Here is a 12,023-nt window from a genome sequence, read left to right as displayed (position 1 = left end):
CAAGCCAACCTCGCGAGGAAATCCAAGTAACCAGCAAAGAATATTACTGGAGGCCGCTTGCTCAAGGCGGCAGTTCATGACGTTTCGCTTGTGAGAGGTTCTACTATCGATGGCGGTATGGCGTAGTCAGTCCTACCCTTACGTATTACTTTTCCTGTGGAACATCGGGGTCGGGAGCGCCTTTTCCGGCAGCAGGCACTCTTTCGTCCAACAATTTCCAAGCGCTATCGCTCACGCGCCATTATGTGAGGTAGGAAATCGGGATGGCGCTTAGCGCTGAAACACCCGGTTTTCGGTTATATCGATTCCTGTCCACAGTCTGTTGAACTGGACAGTTAAAATCGCTCAAAATAACTGGTTTCTGAAATAACCAATTTTCGGTTTTTTGTTCCTCTTGTTTCCTGAAATAAATGTAGAAATCGAGTGATGGTTGAAAAATTTTGGCTTTCCCAGTTTCAAGATACATAGAATCAGAATATTAAATGAAACAGGCAAATAAAAGGACACTTCGTCCGTCCACAGTTTGCTGCTTTCCTCGAAAAGTGATAGGTAGTTGAATACTACAAAACATCACCAGTATTCTCCTATCGATTTTTTTTTTAAACTTTGCTGACAAATCGGGGATTATGTCACTATTTAGGATTTACGAACAACAGTGCTAAAGGGTGAAAACTGAGGTTCAAGAACTCCATTTTTCGTGTTAATTTATCAGTTTTCAAGGGCTACAAGTAGATAAAGGCATATTATGTAGACACAGGCAGCAGATCACCTACTTCCTGTCTTTATTGTATACTATGAATCAATTATTGTTATGTTTTTGATTTATTAATATTACCACATTTTCCTTCCTCGTTTATTATTTCAAAGAAATCGCAGACAAATATTTAATCATTTCAAGAATATGAAGCGTTGTGCTTCATTGCTACGTCACTTCGCAAAAATCTTTCCACATTATGGTTGTGCCATTCTGCAATACCACTGAAGTCCAGCGACGACAGCGTAAAACAACTGTACAGGCCAGGTGGGGACAGTTCTTGCACACTGCACCTACACGCTTACCGTAAGCCACCACACACGGCAATAGGGACTTCAAACCACAGCAAATTTTACAAATAAAAGTTACTCCTTTTTTAAAATAGGTTTATTTAAAAACAAAAAAATGGGGTACTGCTGTGACTAATAAATATTTCGTTGTTTTTTCGGTTAACAGTACAAAATAAAAAACACGTGTTATATCCGAATCCAAATAAATACCGATAAAATACCAGTCATTCAGAACTAAATCACCGGCATCGGTTTTAATCCGTCGGCTTATCCCTCGCTATGAGAAACACCGACATCGGTTTTCAGATTTCTCGGGGTACATCGTATGCAGTTGGGTCGCGCAAAAAACATAAAAACATTTTGAAGATGTTGATAAAACATGACTTCTTAAGTTTTTCGTAAAATGGAAGGACAACAGTGACTGGCTAATCGGTTTATTCACGGAATCTGGGCACAATTGTACACGATAATAATGAACAAGTCAGTAGCGTCATCCTTAGTACTAAACGTTGGCGGTCTGTAAAGTAAACAGAACCAGGTTTCGTACGAAGTCTGTTCTCTCTGGTAACGATCTCTTAAGCTTTCCAATTGTCATAAAAAACTATTACACTCAGATAAACATAACAGGAAGGAAATTCCATGTTCATCACTTATTGAACCCACCTGCTACGTTCCAGGACTGGTAATTATAACAGTATTTGCGAATTTGGGTATGTCTGCATCGAACGTCAGATTAAAATCAGATTAAATTTTCACATTTCTGTTGTTCTGTTCATGTATGGACGTGCTTTGTAAATGAGGTGTCAGAGTTTATGGATTATAGATAGATGAAGAATTAAACTAAACGACGACGGTCACTTCTGCCTACCATGGAAAAAAGTGTTGTTCTTAAATTTGAATACAGACAGCAGGACACTAATGATCAAGCGTCACATTTCTCTTCAGCTCCTGTAGCAGTGCAACTAAATATATTGTTATGAAATAGTCAAAGAAGAAGTATAGCTTCATTATTCATATGCATCTGTATCCAAATGTAAAGTGTAGCTAAAGAATTGTCGTACATATCTGTGACGGGATATAGGAATGGGTATAGAACGTATAGACCTTGTCAGTAGGGACCAGACATACAACAGTGTCCAAATCACGTCATTTTAACAGTTCTGTTGAGGAAAATAAACACTACACAAAAAGTAAGAATACCTGGCAAACAGATACGGGGGCTGAAGCTAGTCCTAGGTTGTTCTCTAACAGTACGGTGTACTCTCCAGATGGCAACCGATCCCTTTTCTGCAAAAGATATTCACAAAGTTCAGGACGAGTTTTTGATGGCGTTTGATGAGTTGCATTTCGCCTCCCCAGAGTATCCAATGCGTGTCAGCAGTCAGTGCAGCGTCTAATATGTTATGTAGTGTGCGCTCGTCATTTTTTTCAAACATTTACGTGTATTGCCAATTCACAGTGTGCGGGCATAACCAAAGAAAACGTCGGTTAGTATCTTCACTGTCTTGCGAATATTGCGTTGTACGAAGGAAAGCTCTCAGAACAAAGGGAAACGAAAACATAGTAAATAATGAAAACGGTAAAATTGATTCAGCTTTAAATCCATTATTTTTTGGACAGTTACGAAGATGTAAGGAGCACGTGTCAACAGTTACTACTGCACATCGAGCTTCATTAGTTATGTAAAGATTAAAAGACAGACAGTTTCATTTCTGCTGATAGGTGACACAAACACCATTCTTACGGAAAATTAGATTTCTTTTGCATGATCGGCTGTATGTGTGGACCTAGTTATTTATTTGAAGAATCCTCAATTCTTACGGAAAATTAGATTTATTTTGCATGATCGGTTGTATGTGTGCATCTAGTTATTTATTGGACGAATCCTTTACTCGAACAGTTCTTTACATCAGCGCGATGACCGCCATGGCCTTCTACTTGATTTTGCTTGGCTTAGTTCACTCTCTGATGCAACACCCAACAACTGTGGTGCGAGGTAGTACCGTAAACTAAAATGATACAGTGCACCACAAAGGATTCCTCGTTCGAATCTTTCCTTGCCATACCAGTTCGCACATTATTGTGGATTACTTATCGTTGCAACAAGACATCGCTGTAGCATCTCTTTTACATCAGTTTGTACGCTGGCCACGTTTGTATTATTCTGTAGGGTACTTACGGATCACAGGAGAGGGGAAAGCTGTTGTCTCCCGTGCCGACAGGACTCGTAGTCCAGGGCGCGCACGTAGTCATTGCCGGGAGTTCCTTTGGAATACGTATTCTACATACATATATTGTCGTGGAACGTACTCAGTCAGCCAACTGGCTGCCGTAGCTTTCATCCGTCAGCGGAAGCGATTTTAAGACACTGATGATCAATTAAAAACTCATAAAATGCCCATCTAAAACACAATATGCAGAACAAAACTTGTACTCTATCAAACAAACTGTGTCTTACTAATAGCGAAGGATAATATTTATTGAAGTACATTACAGCCACCACCGCGTCAGAGCCACGCTACCTCTGTTCGGTCTAGCACATAACGGACTTTTTAAGAGGAAAATGACGACTGTTTGTTCCCGTTAGATTCTCCTCGGATAGAGTCAAACGTCAGTACTCTGATTTATGCGGCCCTGTAACAAAGCGACAGCTTTATATTTCAGCTCACAGTCGATTCGTATTTGCTTCTGCAAAACGTCCTACAGTTGAGTGAAATGTCACGCAAGCACTTTCGCACAAATAAAACATATTTGTGGCTTAATCGATAGACGAATATTTTTACACGGCTCTGAAACAATATTAAATGACGTGATATAAATGAATTGTCAGTATTCAACGGCAGTATCAAATTCAGACCTTGTTGTTACGTGGAACAGTCCCTAATCGACATCATGTTTCTAACCACGGACGTGTATTAGAGATTACATCCTCAAAAGCAGCTTTCCACGGACTAAAATATACGTAGCAATATAATTTTGGGGTCTTTGTTCCCTCCACTGTGTTTAAGAGGTGATATGTTTTGGGCAATCGCTTGACAGATTTTTAAGTTTTAGAGGGTTTCGGGAACGCAGAGTATATACACGCTAGTACCCCTGGAAAGACGACGTCGATTGCGATCCGATGACGGTGTGTGCCACTTGCAGGGTCATTGGATGTGCTTCTACATCTACATCTACATGGATACTCTGGAAATCACATTCAAGTGCCTGGCAGAGGGTTCATCGAACCACCTTCACAATTCTCTATTATTCCAATCTCGTATAGCGCGTGGAAAGAATGAATACCTATATCTTTCTGTACGAGCTCTGATTTCCCTTATTTTATCGTGGTGATCGTTCCTCCCTATGTAGGTCGGTGTCAATAAAATATTTTCGTATTCGGAGGAGAAGGTTTGTGATTGGAATTTCGTAAGAAGATTCCGTCGCTACGAAAAACACCTTTCTTTTAATAATTTCCAGCCGAAATCCTGTGTCATCTCTGTGTCACTCTTTCCCATATTTCGCGATAATACAAAACGTGCTGCCATTCTGTGAACTTTTTCGATGCACTCCATCAGTCCTACTTGGTAAAGATCCCACACCGCGCAGCAGTATTCTAAAAGAGGACGGACAAACGTAGTGTAGGCAGTCTCCTTAGTAGGTCTGTTACATTTTCTATGTGTCCTGCAAATAAAACGCAGTCTTTGGTTAGCCTTCCCCACAACATTTTCTACGGGTTCCTTCCAATTTAAGTTGTTCGTAATTGTAATACTTAGGTACTTAGTTGAATTTATGTCTTTTAGATTAGACTGATTTATCGTGTAACCGAAGTTTAACGAATTCCTTGTCACACTCATGTGGATGACCTCACAGTTTTCGTTATTTAGGGTCAATTGCCAGTTTTCGCACCATTCAGATATCTTTTCTAAATCGTTTTGCAGTTTGTTTTGATCTTCCGATGATTTTATTAGTCGATAAACGACAGCGTCATCTGCAAACAACCGAAGACGGCTGCTCAGATTGTCTCCAAAATCGTTTATATAGATAAGGAACAGCAAAGGGCCTATAACACTACCTTTGGGAGCGCCAGAAATCACTTCTATTTTACTCGATGATTTTCCGTCAGTTACTACGAACTGTGACTTCTCTGGCAGGAAATCACAAATCCAGTCACATAACTGAGACGATATTCCATAAGCACGCAATTACACTACGAGCCGCTTGTGTGGTACAGTGTCAAAAGCCTTCGGGAAATCCAGAAATACGGAATCAATCTGAAATCCCATGTCAATAGCACTCAACACTTCATGTGAATAAAGAGTAAAATGTGCTTCACAGGAACGATGCTTTCTAAATCCATGTTGACTTATAACGATTTAAACGTCGTCCCCCAACAGATGGCGTAGTGGCTGAACTCCATTTATGTCTGCCCTGTAGTAGGGAATGCTCACTGTCAGAAGGCTCATTGTGGTGCAGACGTGATTAACCGTTCCACGGAGATACATTCGTGCTTCGTACAGCCAAAGGAGCAGGTTTGAGAGGAGTCAAATTATGGCCTTCTGTGTGGTGGGATGGTTCTTCCGGAGAATTGCTACACAAATTGGACGTGCTGTGTCAGTGTGTAATTATGGTAGTGTCAGTGGTCACGTGAACATTCTCATACCTCTACACGAGGTTCTGGACGTTCACTCAGCACAGACGGCTGTCAGGATAGTCGTATTGTGAGGGCAACGCCGGCCGCGATGGCCGTGCGGTTCTAGGCGCATCAGTCCGGAACCGCGTGACTGCTACGGTCGCAGGTTCGAATCCTGCCTCGGGCATGGATGTGTGTGATTTCCTTAGGTTACTTAGGTTTAAATAGTTCTAAGTTCTTGGGGAATGATGACCTCAGATGTTAAGTCCCATAGTACTCAGAGCCATTTTTTGTGAGGGCAACAATGGCAGACCGTACAGCCACACAGAAGAGGGCTTGTGGCCCCAGACGTGTCAATACGAACTGTTGTGAACCGGTTATTAGCAATAGGTCTACGAGTATGCACATCTCTTGCCCACCTTCCACTCACGCCACAGTATCGAGATGCACGGCTTGACTGATATTGTGAGAGGATCAGACAAATTGTGTGACTGGATTGAGGAGTTCCTAGATAACAGGACGCAGCATGTCATTCTCAATGGAGAGAAGTCTTCCGAAGTAAGAGTGATTTCAGGTGTGCCGCAGGGGAGTGTCATAGGACCGTTGCTGTTCAAAATATACATAAATGACCTGTTGGATGACATCGGAAGTTCACTGAGGCTTTTTGCAGATGATGCTGTGGTGTATCGAGAGGTTGTAACAATGGAAAATTGTACTGAAATGCAGGAGGATCTGCAGTGAATTGACGCATGGTGCAGGGAATGGCAATTGAATCTCGATATAGACAAGTGTAATGTGCTGCGAATACACAGAAAGATAGATCCTTTATCATTTAGCTACAAAATAGCAGATCAGCAACTGGAAGCGGTTAATACCATAAATTATCTGGGAGTACTCATTAGGAGTGATTTAAAATGGAATGATCATATAATGTTGATCGTCGGTAAAGCAGATGCCAGACTGAGATTCATTGGAAGAATCCTAATGAAATGCAATCCGAAAACAAAGGAAGTAGGTTACAGTACGCTTGTTCGCCCACTGCTTGAATACTGCTCGGCAGTGTGGGATCCGTACCAGATAGGGTTGATAGAAGATATAGAGAAGATCCAACGGAGAGCAGCGCGCTTCGTTACAGGATCATTTAGTAATCGCGAAAGCGTTACGGAGATGATAGATAAACTCCAGTGGAAGACTCTGCAGGAGAGACGCTCAGTAGCCCGGTACGGGCTTTTGTTAAAGTTTCGAGAACATACCATCACCGAAGAGTCAAGCGGTATATTGCTCCCTCCTACGTATATCTCGCGAAGAGACCATGAGGATAAAATCAGAGAGATTAGAGCCCACACAGAGGCATACCGACAATCCTTCTTTCCACGAACAATACGAGACTGGAATAGAAGGGAGAACTGATAGAGGTACTCTTTTAGGGTATCCTCCGCCACACACCGTCAGGTGGCTTGCGGAGTATGGATGTAGATGTAGATGTAGAAGATGGAATGGCGGGTCGTGGTCTTCAAGGATGAAAGCAGATTCTGCCTGCACGCCAGTGATGGCCTTTGCGCTTACGACGTAGACCTGTCTCGTAGAGTGTATTCGTCCAAGACACCCTGGGGTGCGACAACCCACAACTCTCGTTCACCTTTGGTGTTTCTGGAGGGTACGCTAACTACCCCTCGGTATGTGCAGAGTGTTGTTAGGCCCGTTCTTTTGCCGTTGTTGCGACAGAAAGGTGATGTGTTGTTCCAAAAGGATGATGCTCGCCCACACACTGCCCGTGAAACTCTACGTGCTCTGCAAGACGTTTAGCTATTTCCCTGGCCAGCACGACCTCCGGACTTGTCTCCAATCTAGCACGTGTGAGATATGATGGCACGAGAAGTGACTCGTGCGACTCGCCAGCGTGGCATAATATATTTCAGGACAGTATTTGCCATCTGTGCAATCGACTGGGTGCCTGCGTTGCAGCCTGTGGAGTCTTCGCCACGTACTAATATGAGTGTTTCACCGTGAGTTGATATCTAGTTCCTCAGTACCGCTTGTGCTATTCATCTGTAAATGTAATTATTTCATGTACTCCATATGCACTGTTGAAATAATAAATCTTGAGTGAAGTGGAAACCGCTAAAAATGTGTACCAATTTTTTCCCGGCAGTGTATAATTAACACCCAAAACTGACACGGCTGAAAATATACAATAAAATCTCCACAAAGTATTTGTTTGAAATATAATTGCGAATGTTTAGTTGAGAGCCGCAATTAACCTCAGCGTGTAATATTGTTCTCGTTAGTACAGATTTATTGCAAATGTAAACTTTTCTATTAAGTGCTCCTCTAACCGGGCTGAAATTTCGCCCTAATCAAAATACCAACAATTGCTGCCTTTATTCGCATGAAATCTAATTATTTGCCCAATACGATAGCCTCTGAATAAAATTTTCTTGGTTTTCATATCAGGAATAATTAAGTAAAAGCTCAAACTCAGGAAGGTTTGTATCACTTCCAACGCCTTTGAAGAAATTCAACCACTATATTATAGTGAACGTTACCACCGTTGTAAGTATTGGGACGTGGGAAATTTTTTTAACGTCATCACAGATTGAAATATTTCTTTATCAACTCGCAGGAATTGTTGCTACACTGTGTAGCACTTCTGAATCAGCAGTGTACCAGTCGCACATAACGAACTTTGCGCAAAAACCTTGCCTACAACTTATCTGGCTCGTGCGGACTTCACTATTGTGTCTACATACTACCGTCATGCAGCAGTGTTTTACGTAGACCTCTAAATTCAGTAGACTGTACAGACGTGTTTAAACTGGGTTACTGTTGCCTCTATTCGGAACTACTCACGATGTGATACTTATGCTTGAATCCAGCTTAATCGACGTGTACCATTTAACACAGACCATACGTAACGCTGTATCAACCTCGTCACCCTTGTTGGTCTGAAATATTTAATGTCTACATTTAGAAAAACCTATTTAGAACGTAAATATACTGACATTATTTAAAAAAGGCCAAAGACAATAAAAAGTAATGACAGAAGTGTGGTGTCACAGCCAGACACCACACTTGCTAGGTGGTAGCTTTTAAATCGGCCGCGGTCCGCTAGTATACGACGGACCCGCGTGTCGCCACTGTCAGTAATTGCAGACCGAGCGCCACCACACGGCAGGTCTAGAGAGACGTACTAGCACTCGCCCCAGTTGTACAGCCGACGTTGCTAGCCATGGTTCACTGAGAATTACGCTCTCATTTGCCGAGAGTATAGTTAGCATAGCCTTCAGCTACAATTGCTACGACCTAGCAAGGCGCCGTATTCCATTTATATTGAGAGTCTATTATTGTATCATCAAGAGAGATGTTCTACAAATGTGGATTAAAGTTAAGTATTCCAGAAGCTACGTACTTTTCTTTATAGCATTCATTACGTAGCCTGTTTCAGACCTCACGCCCGCCAGCTTGAGTTTATCGCGTACATTTCGGCCTTCTCTAGCTATACAACAAGAAGTTTTCCATGTTTGCTTTATGCCACCATTGCAAATGTCCACCGTTAACTGCAACAAACATTTCATAATTTGTACAACGTTGACTAGTAACTGAAGATTTCACATCGATATCTTTACAACCACAGCGGCACTTTTACGCTTTTTATCAACTGTAGTTGTTAAAAACCAGAGTCAAATTCGTTTATTGACTATAGTCTAGAGAGAAATGTTTCATGGTGTGAAATCGGGCGAACATGCCACTTGAGACCTTCATACCAACCGCGTCAGCCATTGGCTAGTCGTAACCATCCGAGTGGCTGTTGCAACAATTTTTTGCGCATTTCAAGTAGCACTTCCACTGTGCAAATCAAGTAAGATAATTCCATACCAAATCTCCACATCTCGCTGTCTCTGATGTTCAACCACCCTCATAAGTGAGGATTCTCAACAGTTCAACAAAGTATATAAAAATTCTTTGTAAAAAGTACCTGTTATTTCGGTATCTGATCAGAGCAGGAATAAAATGAACTTTTAATGTCATTCTCAGTCTGGTTGGTCTAGTGCTGAAGAAATGATGGAACCAAATGAAATGATTGTATGGTATTGATGGACCTGGGGAAATTCGGCTGTCGTGTTGCAAGTCTTTTCAGTCGACGCCACATTGGCCCACTTGCGTGTCGGTGATGATGAAATGATGATGCGGATAACATAACACCCAGTCCCCGAGCGGAGAAAATATCCGACCCGATCAGGAATCGAACCTGGGCCAGCTGCATTGCAGTCAGGCACATTGACCACATTTTTAAAATTTTGTTTGTTATTATTCTCGGAATTTGGTGTGAGCGGACTTCATATGATATCCGTTAATGTTGATCATTGAGTACTGTACTTTTGTTACAGAGGGAAGGAAGCCCTCTGACGGAACACGTTGAGCTACCGTACTGGCATCCACTGAGCTAAGAATGATACGTGATAGATTGGATCCATTTATACATAAAATCCTAAAATCCTAAAAGCGCCGACTGATTCGCCCAGGTCGAATCCGCAAATCCTAATGTGGGTTTTAAACAATGGCTGCCACAAGATCTAAAACTTTAGCACAGTTAATAACAGGTGTTTCCGTTACTGGTGGATACCATTCCAGGACCCTTTTGATTTGAATAACATTTTGATATCTTCGTGCGTACAATTCAGCAACATTCATTAATCTGCTACAGCTTTTTTCGTTAAGATGTAGCATAACTGATTTCCCAATTTCAGGCATTTTCTTCGTACTGCACGGCAGTAACAACAGCAGCCCTAACAATAACATTCTCACTTTAATAATTCTATAAAGGCAGAATCTGGTTACTGTTATACAGAGTATAATACCCCAAAGCCTCGAAGCTTATTAGAAATAGTTCCCAGTTTGAATTCACTACGGTTTCGTTTTAAGGCTTGGGCAACGTTTTCTTGACACGCAAAATGTTCATTATTAAATATAACATCGTCAAAGCGACATGTCATATTGTAATGAATGATGTTGCAACTGTGTATCATATATATTAAAAGTCACAAGTGACTACTAGTTTCGATCACTTGATGATCATCTTCAGATTTGATTAACCACGAGTTGTGATCGGTTTGTTAAATTTTGTTAGCCGTCAACTACAAATGTGTACTCCACTCATCGTTTTATTGCTCTGTCTGAAAACTTTTCTGTAAGTAAGAATACTTATTCGCAGTCTTCTAAATTGTGTGTGTAGAACTATATGTTTTTGTTTCCCGATGATTCACTGTTTTATCGTAAATATTGTTTTACTTTAAATATGGCCGTATCGTAGATAAAAAAAGCATGGCGTTCGCGACTAAGGAATAGTAGTCGTCGTACGCACTATTATCAACAGCGTCACCATCACAATCACCATATCACGAAATTCGAGTAAGCTGCCGTTGACGGGCAATAGTGAAACGTTTGAGTCACACGGTGCTACCACGTGGGTCGACGCAGGGCTGCAGTCTGTTACTACCCGCTCTTATCCCCGAACAGAGGCTCTCCCGCGACACAAGAGAATGGAATCAGGAGCCGTGAATAGACGCGTCCAGTGCAGCGTGCTACTTTCTGTATATTCGGAAAACATGTTGTGTTTTCGCAAATTTATTCAGGGGTTTAGATAGCATAATGTCATAAAGCCGCTGCCAGAACTGCTGTCTACGGTCATAAGTTAATGTGGGGATACTACGTAATGTAAAATCGTATGGCATGAATGGCTAGGAGACCACGAAGGACAGGTTTAGCCGATAATTGCAAAGGATTTCCTTATCCTCAGTCAGCAGGCAGCTTTCCTTCGCGAAGTGTGAGTACGTTAAATGTAAATGACTCTAAAGGCATGCGTACATGCAGTTTAGTATTGGAGTTGATCTTATTCGAGTTAATGTGTAACGGGAAAGGGTGAAACCTGTTGCCGAAACATAGCCTACGCCTCTTAAACAACACCAACAGAATCATCTAACTTAATATCCGCATCCGACGGATGGATCACCATCAAGAGTGTCGCATGCACTCACTTCATGGGACGCTGCGGAGAGGTTTGAAATTTAATTTTGGAATTCGCGCAAATACAGGCGATCATGGATTTTACGCCACCACCCCATCTTGTTCTCTCTACGGTAAAGGAAAAGGGTAAATTATCAACGGAACGCGGCGTACTGGCCACACCCGACGGTACTTAACTTCGGTGACCTGACGGAAACTTGTATAAACACACCTCTGCACTTGTTAGGCGACGTAGGTGTACTGACTGCGACTGGTAAAGTTAACCAACATACGAATATGCTTTATTTTTATACGTGAACATTGATGCTTTCAGTACTCGTACATACTATCAAGACAGAACTCA

This window comes from Schistocerca cancellata, chromosome 2 (genome assembly GCF_023864275.1).
Source record: "Schistocerca cancellata isolate TAMUIC-IGC-003103 chromosome 2, iqSchCanc2.1, whole genome shotgun sequence".
Classification (NCBI taxonomy): Eukaryota; Metazoa; Arthropoda; class Insecta; order Orthoptera; family Acrididae; genus Schistocerca; species Schistocerca cancellata.
Note: the sequence above shows the minus strand (reverse complement) of the source record.